The 20,478-nt window shown below is 37.3% G+C and overlaps 1 pseudogene; it reads right to left on the bottom strand.

Annotated features, from left to right (window-relative positions):
* Positions 1-473: 473 nt before the first annotated feature.
* On the bottom strand, positions 474-678 carry LOC119873149 (annotated as a pseudogene).
* Positions 679-20,478: the final 19,800 nt, after the last annotated feature.

Raw genomic sequence — 20,478 nt, 5'->3', positions numbered from 1 at the left:
CGTCAATCTGCAAAGGCTATATATTGTATAATTGCAAGCATATGACATTCTGGAAAAAGCAAAAATATGGAGAGAGTAAGGAGATAAATGGTTGCCAAGAGTTATGGGGAAGGAAGGGATAAATAGAGGGAGAATGGAGAGTTTTTAGGGCAATGAAACTATTCTGTATGATACTATAATGATGGGCCCATGTCATTGTATGATTTTCAAAGCCTGTAAAGTGTACAACACCAAGAATGAATCTTAATGCAAACTACACACTTTGAGTGATTAAGAGGTGTCATTATGGCTTCTTCATTGTCTAAAAATAATCTACTTTTTAAAAATTATTGAAGCTCAAATAATTTGTATAAGACAATGGACAGAATGAGAATCCTAAACATGATGCTGGATATTTGTGGATCTCAAAGCTCTTGCAAATAGGTATAATCAATTATATGTTCGCCTAATTTAAGTGATTTAAATATTCATTCAAATCCTGATTTATCCTTAAAATATTTATTTTTGCCTACCTGCAGAGAATCGAGTAAGATACTGTGTCTACCCTCTAGGATCCTACAATACTGAAGAGAAACTGACCATTAAGTAAGCAGAAAGTGTCATAAGTTTTATTTTAATTAGCAATAATCTTGCCTCAGATAAACCTCATTGGCAAGGATACTGCTACTGCACAAAGCTACAAGTTTTATTTTAAATGCAACTATCCTTATGAACAAGTAATAGACAATATGCATATAGAATCTACCAGAATGAGGATTCAGGAAACTTTACCTGGAGGCTGTGACACAACTGACTCGTGACCAATAAGAGGAAACAGCCACAGAAGGGAAATTTCAATGATCACCTCACTTCTGAATGGTATATACTCACAAATATACTCATGAATATATATATTCATGCTCATCTTGATGGACAGACCCCCAGCTAGCAGATGCTCCTTCCTTATTTGGTTCCATCTACTCCTTTCCTGAAGCCGTGTGTGTGTGTGTGTGTGTGTGTGTGTGTGTGTGTATGTGGTTGTGTGTTTACATTTCCAGGACAATCCTTCACAGAGGCAATGAAGCACCCATTTTCCTTCATGCGTCCTTGAGGTGAGGAACTTTTGTAAATTCTACACTTTACAACCAGGCAAGAATTAGAGATCAAGTTTTGTCTCTTTCAGAAGTTTGAATTGGACTTACACAAAGGTATCTGGGGGCAACCAATCATATAGGTGCAGAGCATGCAAAGGATTCGAATCGCTGGATCTAAATCACCTATAGATACTATATTTCTGGGACCAGGGGCTGGTCTAAACTTCATCGAGGCAGTCAGTGAATGATCTTCCAAAGTGGGGCAAAGGCCAGATGGTTGCTTAGTGCCTTCTTTGAACTCTGGAATGAGCACCTTTGAAACATCTAAGTCATCTTTCCAAATATCTGGCCTGAATTATTTCCACGGATATAAATGGTACATCTGGGGTGGGAGTGGAGCGATAATACGTGTCCTACTTGCCCAGGACACCTTGTTGACCCAAACACTCTCTTTTCATTCTATAACGTCTAGTGCCCAGACATCTTTTAAAACATTCACATTTAGCTTATTGACATTTCCACTTCTCTCCTATCTCCTATTTTCCCCGAGACAAACTTCATTTGCTGATGCCAGAGTAACTAGGCTACGCATTGTTTCCTCATAGCAAACCTGATCCTTTATGAGTAATGTATAAAAGGAGAGCATTCTGGCTGATTTGATTTGATTTGATTCTTAGTTCTTTTGAAATATAGAAACGTTCTTTCCTCTACTCCATTATTTTCAGCTTTTATGTGTGTAGCCACAAGTGTTTAGATTATAATATAAAATGGCAGATAAATATGCTATTATCCAAAGTTTTGCATAATGAGTTTAAGTGTAATACATTCACTTTTGAAAATGTCCATACTTGGTATAAGTGTGTGAGGCTGCCAGCATATTTCCCCTCCCCTCTGGGGGAGAAGCTCTGCTTTGCCTCTCATCTCAGACACATAATTAGTTGGAGCAGGTATATTATAGCAGTCTCACAGCCTACATCACCAAAATCTTCTTTAAACATCATTTTAGCAAAGTTAAACCCAGGAAATTCTGTTCACCTTACTTAAATGCTTGTAACTTTAGTATTTTTACAATTCTTTCAGGCTTAACACAGATGGGATTTTTCAAATGAAAACCAGATGAAAGTAAACAGCAATCTCACCATCAAAACCTTAAGGTAGGAAGATGCAGGCCTCGCTCTGTGCTGTAATAAGATCCGCTTTTGCCTTGGAAGTATGTTTCCAATAACTGTACAGTTACCTTTCATTAGAGACTAGAATCAGCATTTTATTTTCCCTTTTATAATTTGACATGGTAAAAGGAGAAGTGGGCTTTCAAATCTCTAATCCACGTCAACCTGAGATGAAAGTTTTTAGCACTCTGCCTCTGTGGGGGTATTTGGATTTGTAGTTCATTTTACAAATCCTGTTTAACATACAATTAAATAATAATGTAAATATGTGACATAATCTCCCCGGCTACAAACTTTCACTGACCCTGGTGATTTCCTCCCCCTGGGGCTTTCAATTTGATTTCTATTGCCCTACCTTACTGAAACATACACTCATGTCTTCTTCAGTTGCAATTTACTAAATAGTCCTTCAATGTGCGTATCCGCTTTAAAATTTATTTGCAACAATTCCTTCCACCATACAAAGAGCCCTTGATTAGAAAGGACTCATCCTAATTCTGTTGCAAATTTATTTTGAATTTATTTTTATTTTTTAACTATAGTTATTTTTATTTTTAACCAGATCATCTAGTTGTAGCCTCCAAAATTGGTGCACGTTGAAATCATTTGAGAAGCTTTAAAAGCTTGAGAGCTCCTTCTGTAGATGATCCTGTTGATCCAGGACTGGGACATGAATGTTGGAAGTCTTTAAAAATTTCATCTACTTTAAATGCAGCCTGGGTTAGGGGTCAGGGTCCTAAGTAGCACCCAGATTCTCTCTTCTTAAGGGGATTTGTCCTTGCAGGGGAAGTGTCGGGGTCCTTTCTTCCATCTCCAGGAAAGTAAAAGAATTAGAGAAGACTAGAAGGCATGTAAATTCTCTTGCAGATGCAAACCCAGATCCTGGGAGAAATCCTTAGTAGTATTAAGTGACCTTAGGACCATATCCCATTCTAAGAGTGGGCAATTAAGACAAAGATATATCTTCTCTGAAACTGCTCTGAGCATCTCTGCATTGCAGTTGTCTGACCTTTCATCAGCATTTAGTACAAACTGTTCTGGAATCAGAGGCCTGCATGTCTTGATCCTACCAGCCTTGTATATTGTGGGACAGAGCTGGCCGCCAACATAGCAACTCTTACAGACCACGATGTGGGGGTTTAACCTACTAGATGTCTACAGAATGGATCATATCTCTGGGTGTTTAGATCTTTCTCCTTCACGGGATTCTTCCTTCCTTCTATATATGGAGAAATCAAGGACATAGGTCTGCATCCGCTAGCCAGGTATAACCAGAATGAGTGGTGCAGATTTTGTTTCATATCATTTCAGAAAATGTGTTCCCGAATTAGAAGTGCTGTTATACACCCCTGCATTTTCTTGAATGATTATTATTCCAGCCAGTGATCTTTTGCTCATGTAATAGAAAAATAAAATACTATTCATAATAAGAATCATGTTTTATTCTTAATAAGGTGACTATTTTTTATTACAAATAATAGGACAGTCTTTTTAACTAATAGAGGTGCTATTAATTTTTAAGAATGTTACATAGAAAAACCAGCTGTAGTGTATCTTTTATATTTTTCCATGATCCCAATAAAATAACATGCAACTAAATATTGTAAGTTATAATTCCCCTAAACCATCCTTCCAAATGTGTTCTCTCTGTCTCTTCCTCCTGTGACTTCTTAAATTCAAAATAAAAAAGTAACCTAAAAAAATTTCATTTGGAACCCTTTGATAATCTATTTTCATAAAAGTCCTTGAAAAGAGCAATGAAATGATTTGCTGTATAGATTCAGAGGCAGGAAACTTGGGACTGTGTTTATTTGTGTTCCTTTTAATTACTCTGATACAAAAATGGAGCTATGAAGTTCAGGCAAGTTCTAGGCAAATAGCAAATATGATTAAAAGGCAAATTAGTCGACAGAAATAAAATATGGGAATATAATGTGTTTAATGTACCATGGCAAAGGACGGACTATAGAAGAGATTTGAAACCAGTGGAAAATATGTAAATAACCTAGAGGAAGAAATACAACTTTACCTTGAAAGGGTTTGTGGTGGAGATTGATAGTAAAAGTTACAATGGGGTCATATTTACACATAGAAAACATGTCAAGAAAAATCTATGACAGACAGAGAATGAAAAAATAAGTGAAATAAGAGGACATTTGGAAAAGTTACAGCCCCCTTTTACATTTCAGAAAGAAACATTCACAGAACATGTGTTTCTACCAAGGAGAAATGAGATTGAGGGAAAGGACATAAGATTTAGAATCACAGACCCAGTTTGAGTTCTTGATCTATTACCTAGTGTATGATGCAAAGCATATCACATTGCCATTTATAAAACTGCAATTATAATTTGCTCTTTTCATTGGTCATGGTAACAAATGCTATTACCCTATAAAGTGCTTTGCAAATTACAGAAATGCTTTCAAATACAGGTAGGACCTTATGACTCAAAGTGAGATTCCGGATTTTGACAAGATTGCCAAGTTGATCAGTATTTCATATGTACATGCAATCTGGAGATACACTGTTCAAAAAGGGGTGGAGATCATGTAATGGAAGACATCCCTAATCTTACGGTCAACTTTAATTTAGATCATTAATACTTGAGCAAAATGCCCTAAATCTCTGTATTCTCTTTCACCTAATATATAAAGCTATGGAAGGGAACAATTTTGGAGGTTCTCTGAAATGCTTTCAGGACATCTGTGTGTGATTTGTGTGTGAAATAATCAATTGTGTGAGGGAAATTTCAAATGAACTATTACTGACAGGAGTTAACTTTTGCTAATGATCCATATTTCACTATATGTTTGTTTGGAGTATTTCTGCTATATTATTCTCATCATCCTGCCACCTGGCATGCTTCCTTGAAAGGAAAAGGTGGGATTGCGTATACCCTACAGCGTACTTACACCTGTCCCATAAAATGTGGGTTGTGTTAAGCATAGTGATCCCAAGTGTACTAAGAGAAAAAAATGGCTGAGCACTTGTGGAGTGGATTGTGTTTGAATCTCCCTTAAGCTCTGAAAACAAACAAACAAACAAAAACAAAATGCTCTAGTGAGTAGAAGAACTTTCAAACCATGTAGGAAAATTAAATATTTTGATTTCAACTCTTTTCTTCTTGAGTATCACTTTTTAAGATTCTCGTCCTTTTTCCAGCTAGGTTCCTTTCAGTATGCAAAGAATATATGCTTTGTAGATCAACAGCAGTACTTTGTCTTTCAAGGTGAGAGGTACTATCCATGTACCCTTGAGACATGAAGTGAGAAGGCCCTTACTAGTTAGCCTCATATATCCATTGACTTAGCTAAACACCAGAAATTTCATAGAGCCAACTAGATATGTGGCCTGGAGAGCCACACTCTCTAGGAGAGTGTACAAGCAGATGACAATAGCCTGAGAGTAATTACAAAGACTGAGATAAGGAAATAAGAAAACCATGAAGGGTGCCCCAAAGAATACTGGGTAGTCTCACTGCAGGGTGCTATTTGACTCAACAACAGGCAGGTAGAAAACATGGATTGACTATCTCTCATCAGGAAATGCCCCCTGGACCATGATGCTCCATCAATAAGGGTGACATGTTGAATTGAATTTTCTCCTGCTCAGTCCAATGTCCATCTCCTTCCTCACACGGCTCCATTTCTCATTTGCAATATAGGCCCTCGTTTCCATGGGCTGCCTGGTACTGACCCAAGGGATCTGAATGTGGATTTTGATTTGGGTGTATTTTATTGATTTTTAGGTTTTCCACCTTATTCTGGACACCCCTAATCCAAGTCTGCTTTCATTCAGATTAGCTAGAACCTTCCAATAACTTAACAGATAGGAATCCAGCCATTTTAAACAACTTATTGAGGTGCAATTTGCATACTATAGAGTTTATCTGTTTAAAGTGCAGAATTCACAGATTGTTATTAAATTTACCGTTTTGCAGTTATCATCATAATCTAATTTTAGAACATTTTCATCATCCCCCAAAGCAGCCTTATACCCATTAGCAATCACTTCCCACCCCACCATCTCCCAGCCCTAGGCAACCACTAATGCACTTTCTGTCTCTATAGATTTGCTTATAATTTTTGATAAATGATTTAACTAGTCCAGAAAAAAAGTCTTTTTTTTTTTTCCTCCAAATTGCTCACCACATGATCTCTAACATCTCAGTATGAAGTTATTTATTTTGTATTAGGGTCTGAAATGATAGCAATTAGAAATTTATTTTGTTGTATATGAATATTTTTCAAAGTCCAATTAGCCATTCTCAAATCATTAAGACATATTACATTTTGTTTTCTGCTGTATTTCCTTCTATATTTTAGCAGTGAGAGGAGAGGCATAGTTATACCACCAGGAACTCGTGAGTTATCAATGACTTTATTTTCCCATCTCTGAATTTTTATTTAGTTCTGTGTACCTCTGAGACTTTCAGGAAACGAAGCATCAACCCTGAGCCTTCCACTGGCCAGGCTAATAGTATCTTAGATTCCACAGCTAGAATTGGTCACTGAGGAGAAATCCCTCCCCGGTCATACACACTGCCAACCCTTGCCAGACTATAGTTATATAGCTTTTCTGCTTGGCACAGATGGCAATCATAATGGTATGGTACTAAATACATCATAGTTTAAGTGAGCACAAATAAGTACTCATTTGGGAGAGGGAGGGTCACATTGATACTACCAATTTTTTTTTTGTGCAACTAATAAATGAATTGCAACGTAGAAAAAACAGTTTAGAATGATCACTCTGATTCCAGTAATGAATAAAATTTATTTGAGTACTTATTTTGGACATTTGGGGATATTTGATGATAAGTCATAGGTGCAGATTTTTGTTTAAAAAGATAGAGGCTTATTTAGTTATTTATTCATTGGAATTTATTTTTATTTTATTTTTTTAGGAGCTTGTTTTTTTGAAAGCAAAGAATTGCTTTGCAGAATTGATGGATCAGATCCCCAAGTGGGCAGACACTGGGACAACCTTGGAAGTCTTGGAGTGAGGAGTTCATGGAGGGGATTCTTAAGGTGCAGGAGACAAGATAAATACCTTACAATACAGTCTGTGTGGTTTCTGCTTATTAGACCAATTTCAGGGAGAAAGTGTCTGATTAGCTTAACTCAGGTCATCACCACCTCCCAGGCCCCCTGCTAGGTTTAGTTGTAGCACCTGGATTGACTGCATCACTAAGGCCATTCGAAGACAGGTGGTGGTGGGGATATTCCCCAAAGCCAAATTGGGATGCTGGTTCTGGAATTAGAAAAAGTAAATGTCGGCCATTAACAACTATTTATTTTTCAAATTTTACATAGAACTTACTCTGATCTGGCCACTGTTCCAATCACTTTATAATTAGATACTTATTAAATCCTCCTTATAATCTGATGTCGTTAGGCACTCTTCTCGTCAGCAACATTTTATAAGTCCAGGGTGGTAGGGTAACTTTCCTGAACTTGCACAGCTAATAACTGAGAGCAAGATGAGATTTGAAAAAAGTCCAGCTCCCAAGTCCTTGTGCTCAATCTACCCTATGCTAACTCTCCCTGAGCATGATGATTTGGAGCTATGTCGTTGCTTTTCATAAGAACTACATGAGATGAATCTCTATTTCAGAAATAAGAAAAGTCAGATTCCAAAGCCCATATGTCTACTACATTATACTGCTTTTCTTTACTTTTTATATAGTGATGGGCATTTACATTATTATATTAATGACTTAAATGCCACCTGAATGCTTAAAACCAAGTTTAAATCTCTAGGCTTATCCCCCCCGAATAACACCTAAAAGCGATCCTTTCCGTTTACAATTGTGTACATTCCTTTCAATAAGAAGGCAAATATCAACTCTCTGAGGAATGCTGTGTGAATAATATAGACTCTGAAAAAGCTGAAATCAAGATACCTTCTGTATCTTTTCTCTCATTTTCCCTTTTCTTGATTAGCCTGCAGTTCTACAAAGCAGCATTTCTCTCATTCTGAACATGCTAGGGCTTAATTCCCAAATAGAGGGGTCAAATTGCTAGTGGACCTAACCATTTCTAGTGGCCAATCTGTCCAAGATCTAAGAGAAAAAGAATTCCTTATTTCCTGTGCACACGCAAACATAACAGGCTAACACTGTATTTTGACTATATCATGTAAGTTTAAAGTCCAAATACAGACATTAAGTCCTTCTCTGAATATTTTCCACTTGGAGGCCTCATTCTAGGACTCCTTTCTTGGACACAAATTATATTTTAAAATAACAGAAAAGTGCGGGATTTAGGGAAAGGATTTCGTGATCTATGTGATCTACTGCTTCTGGTCAGATTTAATTCATTGAGCAGAAACATGAGTGATGGTTGCTTTGCTCTCAAAGTCCTTTTCTACCAGATGTGATCTTCTATCCAACTAGAATATAAAAGATCTGCACTGACCATTCATTCTTCAGAGGCCGACAGGCATGTGAGAGGTGGTATGCCATCCCAGGGAGACAGAGCCAAGGTTATGGACAATCCTATGGATACTGGCTGATTCCACCTCAAGGCAATGTTGTACTAACAGAATGCTTGCTTCCGAATTCTGGCTCCCCCACTGTCTAGCTGGGTCACCTTGGTCAGGTCGCCTATATTTCTGTGCTTCGTTGACCATATAGGGTTTTGTGAAGATGAGACCAGATTGTCATGCCTTAGACATTGGAAAGCAGTTGCTATATCAGGCATCACAAGTGTCTCAGTAGGAAAGGTGAAAGGATCAACAGTACACAGTGTATAGCAATTTTTGGAAATATAAAATAGTTTTATGTTTATACACTGAGCTTAGTTTCTTAACAAATAAAGCATTATATTTGGAATTGCTCAAAAGCATCCTTAGAACAATTGATGCCATTTTTTCTTATGTTGCCAATAGAGAATCATTGATCTAGAGGTCTGGTAAAAGCAGCAGGTAATAGGATAAAATGAAAAGCAAGAGAGGGTCAGATAAGTAGAAAGAGTATTGGTATTAAATTTTAATCTTTCTTTTAAAATATTTTCACCCTTCTGGAACCTGACACCAGGATCTGTTTGAGGAGGCTACTAGACAGGTAGGGAAAGATACAAACAGGGCATAAACGAAATCAAGGATTTCCTCCATTTACTTATCAATATCTATGTATCTCATACCTATATCTACATATTTCATCTATATTGGGGTTTTTAGGGTGTATATAAAAACCGGTAAACAGGTAAACATTCCTAAGGGACTTGGGTAGGCATTCAGAGGTCTGATTCTGGTTGTTATTGGCCTGGAGACACTGGCTAAAGAGGCAAACCCAGCAGGAGGGTAGAAGCTGGCTTGTGGACAAAATGCAGGTCCAGGAATAGTGTGGATCCCGAGCCAGGTGGTTTAACATAGAAGAAAGCTTAGATTTATTGTGCAACTATTATATGATTAAAATGTACTATCTCATCTGTTCTGGACAGTGGCCATTTGAAGATTATCCTGATGTTCAACATGAGGGCATTGAGGCTTAAAAGTTAAGTAATTTCCTATGTGCAATGGATTTAATTTTGTGCCCATAAAATACATATGTTGAAGTCCTGACCTTCCATGTAACTTTATTTAGAGACGGGTCTTCCAGGAAGGTAATTACGGCTACGAGAGGTAGGTTAGAAGGATATGGTATTAATGCAGTAAGATTGGTGGGTTGTGAGAAAAAGAAGATAGGTTCTCTCTATCTATCTCTCTCTGCCATATGAGGACAGTGAGAAGGTGGCCATCTGCAAAACAGGAAGAAGGTTCTTATCAGGAACCAAAGTGACTGGCTGGCATGTTGATATTGGACTTTCCAGCCTCCAGAACTGTGAGAAAACAAATTTCTGTTGTTAAAGTCATGCGACCTGTGACATTTCATTATGGCAGCCTGAGCAGACTCCTACACTCTGATTATAAACCACCAACTGGCCATGATTTGTGATTCAACTCAGATGTGAGGAGAGAAAAAAGCCAATTGAAGTAGAACCAGAAGCTGTAGAGATTCTCGAATTAGTGGGTAGGCTTACTCAAACATGCAAAAAAGGAAATTGGCCATGGGTTGTAAGATAAGGTAAGGCCTTTGTCCTGCCTTGGAATAGGTTTCCTTCTGGAGGGGGATAGCAGGTACTATTTCCCAAAATGGAATAACGTCTTGGAAGTGCAAAGTTAGCAACATGAGCTACAATGCACGGGACTTCTAGGGAGATAGATTACCCTAACAGGAGCCCTTCTTTTATTTTATTAATTACCAGTGGATTCTCATTTTAATCGCACCTATTGACCTTTTAGCTGTAGCTCTGTCACTTAACCTTGAGGTTGTCTTAATAAAATCAAGCCAGATATGTGTGCATGATATTTATACCAGGTTAGAAGATAGACTGGTAGTTTTGCTCAATCATTGTCAAGTTCTTCTGCCTAAGAGCAGAAGATCTCAGTAATATTTGATATACATAACATATTTTTGTTTGTTTACTTCTTAATCTACTTTTAGCAGTTGGGCATTTTGAAGTCATTTAAGATTTTGGGGTTACTCACTTGCGTTGCTTTTGAATTCTCAGATTCTGTTTTCTGAAATGCAGTCATTTAGGGTGATATTCTCTTGGTTTATTGCGATTTGTAGGTTTCTGTTAAAAGAGTCTGACACCATATATAACTTAGAGCATGTATGGGTTTGCTCTAAAAGGGACTAGAGTGTATTTCCAGGCTTACTAGTTTGAATAGTCTCCCTCTCAATCAGTTGCTCAAAGGACGTGCCTGAGACCTCACAACTTTTTGGTGATAGTGTAATGGCATCATTTATTTGATACCCTCTAACTCATAATTGAACTGTTTGTCAATCTGGTGCCTCATTTTGCATAGGAATGTGATGCTCTCTGTAATACCCCTTCTTTCAAGTATGAAGCTCGAAGGCCTTTTCTACAGCATAATGGATGATATATTATTTTTATGGTTTTCAACCCAGATTGAAAGCAGCAGTGCTAAAATGCCACAGAACAGTGCTTGCAAGATTTCCAGAACTGTCTTGGCAACCAAACCATCTGGGGAGTTTGGATATGAACTTGATTACCAGATTGAATGTGTTTGCCTTAAACAAAAGAAAACTTGGAGTTCTATCCATTAACTACAGTGATAAATAAATCTAGAGCTTCAAATTCTGTGACATATTTAAATGAGGCAAAGACAATGGCTCAGTGGCAACAACAATAACCAGATTGTGTTTTTATGCAGACTGGTGGTTGAATAAACATTGCTGTGTCACAACAGATAGTCCCCAAGTTTGTCTCTGCTCCCACCTAATGCACTGTTACACAACTTCTAGATTGGTTTTCCTATACCATAGCTCTAGGCATTTCCCTCACCTCTTTTAAATTCTTCAATTGTTTCCTGATGTCTCCTAACTAACACCAGCATTCCAGACCCTTTGCCATCTGGCCCCAAACTACTTTCCAACTACCATATTTCACCAAACTCTCCTTCACACGTTAAGCATTGCCAAGCCTAAGACTGTTCATGAGTTTAAAGATATTTGTTGCAATAACACTTCCTGAAATACCTATCACTTCCCATGTCAACAACAAACTCTTCTGATGCTCAACCGAATCCTCCTTTAGAATATTTGATCCCAATGCCAAAAACCCTTTAGATTTCATGGGGAAAAGAAAAAGAAAGAAAGAAGAAGAAAGAAAGAAGAAAGAAAAAAGAAAAAGAAAGAAAAGAAAGAAGAGAAAAGAGAAAGAAAGAAAGAAAGAAAGAAAGACATAACTTAACGAATAACACTAAAGAACCAGCCCCCTTCCCGCCTCCCTCCTCCCCCCCAGACTCCATACCGCCCTCCTCCCCCCGCCTCCCGCCAGCACTAACGCCCCCTCCCGCCCCATCCCTCCCCCTAAAAACAAAAGAAAAGAACAGCATGATGGTTATCCTCATTAGCTTTAGTTGTTATAACAAATACCATAGAGTGGGTGGTTTAACCAACAGGACTTTATTCTTTACAGTTCTGGGGGTTGGAAGTACAAGATCGGAGTGTTAGCATGATCAGGTTCTAGGGAGAGCCTTCTTCCTCCCTCCAGAGAATTGTCTCCCTGCGGTGTCTTCACACGGCAGAGAGAGACCTCTGGTCTCTGCCTTCTTGTATAAGGTCACCGGTTATAGGCCTTATACAATGAGGCCTTACCTTCATGATCTCATCTAAACCTTGTTCCCTCCCTAAGACCTCACCTCCAAATACTATCCTACTGGGGATTAGGGCTTCAACATATGGACTGGGGTGGAGGGCACAAACGTCCAGTCCCTAGCAATAGTAAAGGATAACCAACATGATTTTGGCGATGAAGGCTGATAGGAAATGATGGAGACAGTGGCAAATAGGAAAACATAAGAGGCTGCTCCTCCCATGCTCTAGTCACCTACTATCATGTGTGAATGCCAGCCTAGCTGATTTTTTTTTTTTTGAAATAGAATTTAATTTTTAGAGCAGTTTTGAGTTCACAGCAAAATTGAGAGGAAAGTACAGAGGTTTCCCATATACCCCTCCTCAAAGGTGCATAGACTTCCCCACTATCAACAACCTTTACCAGTTATATATTTGATGCAATTGATGAGCCTCCGCTGACACATCATTTTCACCCAAAGTCCATAGTTTTTAATTCTGACTCACTCTGGGGCTGGGCATTCTGTAAGTTTGGACAAATGTATAAAGATATGTATCCATCATTCTGGTGTTATACAGAGTGTTTTCACTGTCCTAAAAATCTGTCTATTGACCCCTCCCCTCCCATTACCCTTGGCTACCCCTGATCTTCATACCATCTCCATATAGTATAGTCCATCTCCATTTTCCAGAATACCTTAAATTTAGAATTATACACTATATAGCTTTTGCTGATTTGTTTCTTTCACTTATTACTATGGATTGAAGATCCCTCTATGCTTTTTATAGTTTGATAGCTTATTTCTTTTTAGCACTGAATAATATTCCACTGTCTGGATCTTTCACAGTTCATTTACCCATTCACATACTGAAGGATATCTTAGTTGCTTCCAAGTTTTGGCAATTATGAATAAAGATGCTATAAACATCTGCTTATAGCAGGTTTTTGTGCAGACATAAGTTTTCAACTCATTTAGGTAAATACTAAGGAGTGTGATTGCTGGATTATGTGTTGAGAGTATGCTTAGTTCTGTAAGAAATAGCCAAGCTGTCTGCCATTGTGGTTATACAATTTTACGTTTCTACCAACAGTGAATTCTGTTCCACATCATTATCAGCAGTTGGTATTATCAGTATTCTGAATTTTCACCATTCTGATTGCATGTAGTGCTATCTCATTTCTGTTTTAATGTGTGCTTCCTTGCTGACATAACATGTAGAGCATTTTTTCATATGCTTATTTGTCATCTGTATACCTTCTTTGTCTGTTAAGGTCTTTGCCCTATTTCTTACATGGATTGTTTGTTTTCATGTTGTTGAGTTTTAAGAATTCTTTTTACATTTTGCATAACAGTCTTTATCATATATGCCCTTTGTGAATATTTTATTTCGGTCTGTGGCATTGTCTTCCACAGACCCAGCATTTTTTATTTTAATGAAGTCTAGTTTATTAATTGTTTCTTTTGTGGGTCTTGCTTTTGGCACCGTATTTATAAAGTCATTGACATACACGAGGTCATTTACATTTTCTCTATGAATCTTCCAGTAGTTTTATAGTTCTGTGTTTTGCATTTAGGTCTGTGATCCATCTTGACTTAACCTCACTTAAGAGTGTGAGGTCTGAAAGATGAATGGATAAAGAAGCTGTGGTTTATGTATACAATGGAATATTACTCAGCCATTAGAAACAACAAATACCCACCATTTGCTTCAACGTGGATGGAACTGGAGGGTATTAAGCTGAGTGAAGTAAGTCAATCGGAGAAGGACAAACATTATATGTTCTCATTCATTTGGGGAATATAAATAATGGTGAAAGGGAATATAAGGGAAGGGAGAAGAAATGTGTGGGAAATATCAGAAAGGGAGACAGAACATAAAGACTCCTAACTCTGGGAAACGAACTAGGGGTAGTGGAAGGGGAGGAGGGCAGAGGGGTGGGGGTGAATGGGTGACCGGCACTGAGGGGGGCACTTTATGGGATGAGCACTGGGTGTTATTCTGTATGGTAAATTGAACACCAATAAAAATAAATTTATTATTAAAAAAAAAAGAGAGTGAGGTCTGTGTCTAGATTCTTTTTTTTTTTTTTTTTTTTTGCATGTGGATATCTAGTTATTCCAGCATCATTTGTTGAAAAGACTATCTTATTGCACTGTCTTTTCTCCTTTATCAAAGGTCAGTTAATTATATTTACATGGGTCTATTTCTGGGTTCTCTCTTCTGCTTCATTGGTCTACTTGTCTATTCTTTCTCCAATACCACACTGGCTTGATTACTGTGGTGTTATAGTAAATCTTAAAAGTCAGTTAGTGTCTGTCTTCTAACTTCGTTCTCCTCCTTCAATGTGGTATTGACTTTTCTGAGTCTTTCACCTCTCCATGTAAATTTCAAATCTATTTGTCAATAACTACATGTCATTTTTTTAAGGGGAGCTCAAATATTTGGTCACTTATTTGAAAGCTCCTAATATTTAAATGCTATCTAATTATTCTAATAAAAAAGAGAGTAGATTGGCTTTGGTAGTTTGCTACTTATTGTCAGAATGTGTGGCTTGGGGTGAGGGTTGGCCACAAGAGAACTTTAGAAATTGGAGATTTAGTGAAGTAGTAGCCATTTTTTTCTCTCTGAAATTTACCTCCTTGCAGTCCGGCATGGTACCTCTGACCTGTGAGCACATGCTGTTGGAGTGGGGCAGTGTCCAGACCGTCATGCCTCCAATTAACAATGGAGCTTTTAAAGTTTTAAGTCTAGGCCCAGCCCTATATGCTGGTCTGTTGTGAAAGGTGTTGCTACAGTGGAAGACTATTTGTATCAACAAGAGTTGGGAAAAGAAAAAAAAAAAAAAAAAGAGTGGGGAAAAGAGGGACAGACATAAGTTTGAATTTGTCCTTGTGTGTTTCTGTTCATCAACGAGGATGCCAGGTTTTCCTTATTTTAGCACACTTCATGTGCAACTTTCCTCTCCAAATGGACTCCTGGCTGATGTATAGCAGCTTCAGATCCAAGACCAGATGCAGAGCCAACAGCCCTGCGTAGATCTCCCCATCATAGATCTTTCCCATGACTGTGTAAGGTCTAATCTCCATAACAAATTCCTTCCTCTATGTAATTCATAGGGTTCTGCTTCTCTGATTGAACTCTGATTAATACAGGGCCAAACACGTCTGTGAGTAGAAACTTGCCTGGGAGAAGCCAGAGAGCAACTGCTCTCTGAATTAATGTCTTGCATTTGTCCTCAGCTGGAAACAATCTCTCCCTCTGAAAACTCATAGTTTTATGGAGCATTTAACACATGATAATATTTATTATATACTTCTGCATACATATTTAATTTTCCTTGATATATTTCAATTTATTTACATCCTTTTAATTTCTTCTCTCCCTCCTTTCTATCTAAAACCTCAAGGAAAAAATGCTGCTATTTATCCAGTGCTCATCAGCTATGTTCAAAGATATCTTACTAATGGTATTTCATAAATTTTTATTAATTCTCATGACTGATACTGTAGATTAGATATTGTAGTGGTTATGAAGCTTTTGGTTACAAGAAACAATACACTTCACCAAAAATGGCTCAGGTAGTAATAACACTTTATCATAACATACCAGAAGATCAGAGGCTATCCAGGCATTGGAAGTGTCACTCCTTGCTCATTCTCTTGGCTCTACACTTCTGTTGATTCTGTTTATAGTTTTGTTCTCAAACCAGGTGGAAGATGGCCACAGCTATTCTATGAGCTTTCCTTTACTCACAAGGTGACTTTCTTGAATAGAATCCAAGATATACCCAGGCTGGTTTTTACACACATGACCGCATCCGGTCCACAGGGAGTACTCATGCGCCCTCTGACCTGACAAACTTGAGATGTGTATATCGTCAGGCAAACCTTTGACCTTATTTTCCTTGTGTCTATCAAACACCAGTCATCTGTGCCCACAACTGTAGAGAACATACGCAAACTTCTTTGCATGGTTGCATTGAAGCTTTTCTCATTAGACATGAAGTGGGAGTAACATTGCCTACCACTCTATGACAAAAGGGGTGTGGCACCCACAATCCATCTCTTGCCAAAGAATTATCTTTTTAATTTTCTGCTACTTTTTCAAACTCTCTGATAAACTAGGCTAGAAGTGATGGTCATTAAAGTGTTACAGAACTGATTTTTTCCTAGCTCCTTACCAAGTCCAGCATAGGTGGTCTGGCAATACACATGTGGGCACCTCCTATTCCCTTTGTCCTTCACATGATACTGACACCTTGTAGGTCGAGTTTTAACATATAATTGCACATGCAATATAAATTTGATTCAAGATGGCATGTTACAAATATACCAAAGCCAGAATGGCTCTTTCTAATATGGTTGATCCAGTTTTATATGATATTAAGAAGGGGAAAGAATTATGTTTATTTACTCTCTAAGTAAAAGTTTAGATTTATTTTTCCCTCAGTCAGCAGATGGTTTTACATAAAAAAGAAATATGCAAATAGTGAATGCATACAAGATTCCAGGTACAGATTTGCTGCTCTGATATTTTTTTCTAATTCATAAAATAATAATAGATATGATTTTTTTAGCATCTACTACATGTCAAATTGTTTTCCAAGCATTATCCAAGTTCTATGCAAAATCCAATGATACTCACTATCCCTATTCTACAAAGTAGGAAAATTCGTCTCATCAAGTTTAAGAATCCTAGAAAATCCTTGTGATTTTCTAGCTATTAAAGGATACATTTAGGATGTTATTATGTGTGTTTAATTTTAAAGATAATATTTTTCTTTATACATACTACTTAATCTTTTAAACTCCATGCATCATAAATAATCATTTGTAAAATTTTCTATAGTTTACATTTGCATAATACATCCATTTTCAAAGCTCATTCATATACTGTTACACGGCTTCTCTGTGAATTAGGCAAGCAAGAGAAATAGCTTTTCCATTTATCGGATGTGAGTGACTGAGGCACACACCAAAAAATTAACTTGCCCATGTGCCCAGCCAAGCCAACTGGCAACTGGGTCTGGTAATTTTCCAGGGGAAAGAATTAGGTACAACAATATGGTAGAAGGCTCTGGGATCAGATATGTATGGTTAAATCTGGGCTTTGTAACTTACCTCTTAATCACTATCTTTGTATCTCAAGTTCTTATCTGTATACTGAGATGTTGCTATTCATGCCTACTGATTGGGAACTGTAAAGAACCTGATGTTTATAACTCACTGAGCACAGGGCTCGGCAAATCACAGGTGCTCAGGAAAGTTTAGCTTTTTTATTACTAGCTTTGGTGCTGCTGCTGATACTCCTCTTTAGAGGAATGCATTGTTTCTTTATCTAGTCATTAAAAAATTGTCAAGAAGCAAGATATGTGGAGAATGTATATAGTTAAGTATGTGTATATATTTACTGAAGTCCCTATATTCAACTATTTGTGCAATTGATTGTGAGCATAGATCTAATTTTTATGTTGCTGTACTTCTCATATTTCAGGTAGCTACAGGTTTAAGTGCTTAGTTTTAGACTTTTCTGACATCACTTTTGACTAGCTGATAGTATTTGGATAATCTATCAGAGGAGAGGAAACATTTTACCTTCTATGGAATCTTTGAGAAGGTTGGAGTGAGGTTCTGGGCAGTTATCAACGATGGCCTAAATATTTCTAACTTGGAGGATTTTCAACCTGGTGTGTTTTACTTCTATAAAGGACTTACCTAATATAGTTCACTCCTTTTTCATCTGTAAACCCATTATTCTGCAAAATTTATAGCACTTTTATGCATCTTTTTCTCGTTGTTACACATGGAGGACATTTTTTTTTGGCAGTAATTATACAATTTGCATATTTAAAGAGTAAATTGCAATCAAGAAAAAAAAATTATCATACAAATTGCTGTGTGTGTAATATGGTATCTGCAGAATATAGTGTTTATTTCTCTGATGTGCACACTAGATCTATCTTAGAAAAACAGCGAGGAAAGGAAAAAAGAAAAACATTTGCCAAAGAGATTAAGCAGACATCACTTTCCTCTTAGAAAGACTTTTTGTCTAAAATTTAAAGAGATAAAGTATTTTTCCACATTATGACAGGGGAAAATCCTTGGTTGCCTTCAGCTTTACAATAGTTCCTTCTCTCTTTCCCCCTCCCTCTGTTTTAGGCTTTTTGTTCGAAAGTATTTGTGCGAGGCACAGTTTCTGAGAAATGTTAACATCATAAATTTAATCCTGGATATCTTTAACGGACAACTGGAGGGAAAAAAAAGAAGACAAATAATATTAGATTTTGGACTAAAATGTAAGTTATCAATGTGGTTAATAGTCCCTACTGACAGCTAGATAAAAATAAAATTGCCAGAACAAAAGCAAAATAAAATAATGACACCAAAACCTCGATAAATGAGCAAACAAAGGAATAACAAATAAGTCTTGAAGAAGTCACCTCTTCTGCTTGCGTGAATGTGCAAATTGCACATGTTCTCCCTGGAGAAATTGTCCTATATTCTATTTAGTCAGTGTAGACAGAGGCTGTTTATCTCCATAAATAGTGCATTTTGTGACTTTTTTTGACCATCTGAATGACAACTTTTTACACAGCCAACTGAATTAATCATGCAGCTGTTCTTAACTGGTCATTTAAAAGTGTCAAAAGCATCAAAGTGACTTCTTGATCTATTGTTTTTGCTTGAAGAAACCAAGTTCTGGGATCCCTGGGTGGCGCAGCGGTTTAGCGCCTGCCTTTGGCCCAGGGCGCGATCCTGGAGACCCGGGATCGAATCCCACGTCGGGCTCCCGGTGCATGGAGCCTGCTTCTCCCTCTGCCTGTGTCTCTGCCTCTCTCTCTCTCTCTCTCTCTCTCTCTCTGTGACTATCATAAATAAATAAAAAATTAAAAAAAAAAAAGAAACCAAGTTCTTTTTTAAAAATTTGAAATGTATTGGTTTTGAGTTATTTGCATGCTGACCTAATAATTTTGTACATAGTTTTAGAATATATTCTTTGAGGGCATGCAGGTGTCTTAGTAGGTTAAGCATCTGTCTTCGGCTCAGGTCATGATCCCAGGAATCTGAGATTGAAACTAGCATCAGGCTCCCCACTTCATGGGGAGTCGGCTTCACCCTCTGCCCTTCTCCCAGTTTCTACTCTCTGTCAAATACATGAAATCTTAAAAATTTATACATATTTTCTTTGTGGTCTGGATTTCATGATATGATCATGAGTATCATTTTATTGAGTATGATTTTGAACTCCAAATTTGACTTTAAAAGGTATACAGGGCTCACTAGAAAATTTTTCCAAATGGTCATTTAGTTTTCAAGAGTCAGTTTAGTAAGCACCAGATTACAAATAGGGCTTCCTATATATAAGCATGTAATGATGTTATTTGTACTGTGTGTTGGAAATAATGTGTTGAGTAAAGTTTTCACTAATTTTACTCATGAAAATGAACAATTTGGTGTTTCTTCCTAGATTGGAAGTGGAGGAATAAATCTGTATGGGATTGCATTTGATTAAAACAAAGTCCCATGTAGTTTGAAAACTGTTTTCTTTATGTTTGTGGAGGACAGTACGGTCAGAATTTTTCTCCCATGGCTTTTCTCGGTATGCATTTTCCATTCTCACTAGGAGTTAAAAGTGAAAAGACATGAAGGAAGAAGAACAAGTATTGGAAAAGTTTCAAGTGGATTCCAATATGCAGCTTAATGCGTATTTAATTCTGAAAAAAAGAAAAGTGCCTGTAGGGGTATAAGTGTGGAACACTCACCATTTCATTGTGGCAATGATTTTTTCATGCATGTGTATGAGTTTCTCTGCATTGACTGGAATGTAATACCCACAAGGTTAATTAGATGTGCTGAAAATGTAAACGTTCAGCACTCTCAAAACGTCTAGTTAATTCAGGTCTCACCCAGGCATCTATGCTATCTTTTTAACCACATTGTTTTCCAAGGTGTGGAGTTCATTTATGAGTAACATCCTTTGAACCTTTTCAATATAATAAAAGGGTATTTGAGATGCATGATCAGTCAACATCTAACATAAAATCTTAAGCCTCTGGTTTTGAAAAGAACAATGTGGATTAATGAGA

The sequence above is a fragment of the Canis lupus genome, chromosome 8 (assembly GCF_011100685.1).
Source record: "Canis lupus familiaris isolate Mischka breed German Shepherd chromosome 8, alternate assembly UU_Cfam_GSD_1.0, whole genome shotgun sequence".
NCBI classification, from domain to species: domain Eukaryota; kingdom Metazoa; phylum Chordata; class Mammalia; order Carnivora; family Canidae; genus Canis; species Canis lupus.
The sequence above is the reverse complement of the archived record's forward strand: the minus strand, read 5'-3'. Positions and strand labels throughout refer to the sequence as shown.